This window comes from Lupinus angustifolius, chromosome LG10 (assembly GCF_001865875.1).
Source record: "Lupinus angustifolius cultivar Tanjil chromosome LG10, LupAngTanjil_v1.0, whole genome shotgun sequence".
In the NCBI taxonomy this organism is placed as follows: domain Eukaryota; kingdom Viridiplantae; phylum Streptophyta; class Magnoliopsida; order Fabales; family Fabaceae; genus Lupinus; species Lupinus angustifolius.
In genome coordinates, this window is record NC_032018.1 from 8,256,697 (window position 1) to 8,256,979 (window position 283).

Genomic DNA, 283 nt, shown 5'->3' on the forward strand with positions numbered 1-283 from the left:
TATTAGAGTCGCCAACGGTTAGGGTGTGACAACCTAATCTCTTTTATGGCCATAATATTGTTTAAGTAATGAATATAAGTGTTCATCATTCTACCATTTTAGGATATACACTAAAAGGAGGATTTCAGACCTTGGTGTTTGGGGTTAACCAAAGTAAAACATAAGAACTTGTCTAATTAGTTCAAACTTAAAAGAAGATAAGAAATATATTTTCCTTATTCAAAAATATCTTGTCTCCTCAAGAATTTGTTAATATCTAGTTTTATGTTTATTGTTTACTTGT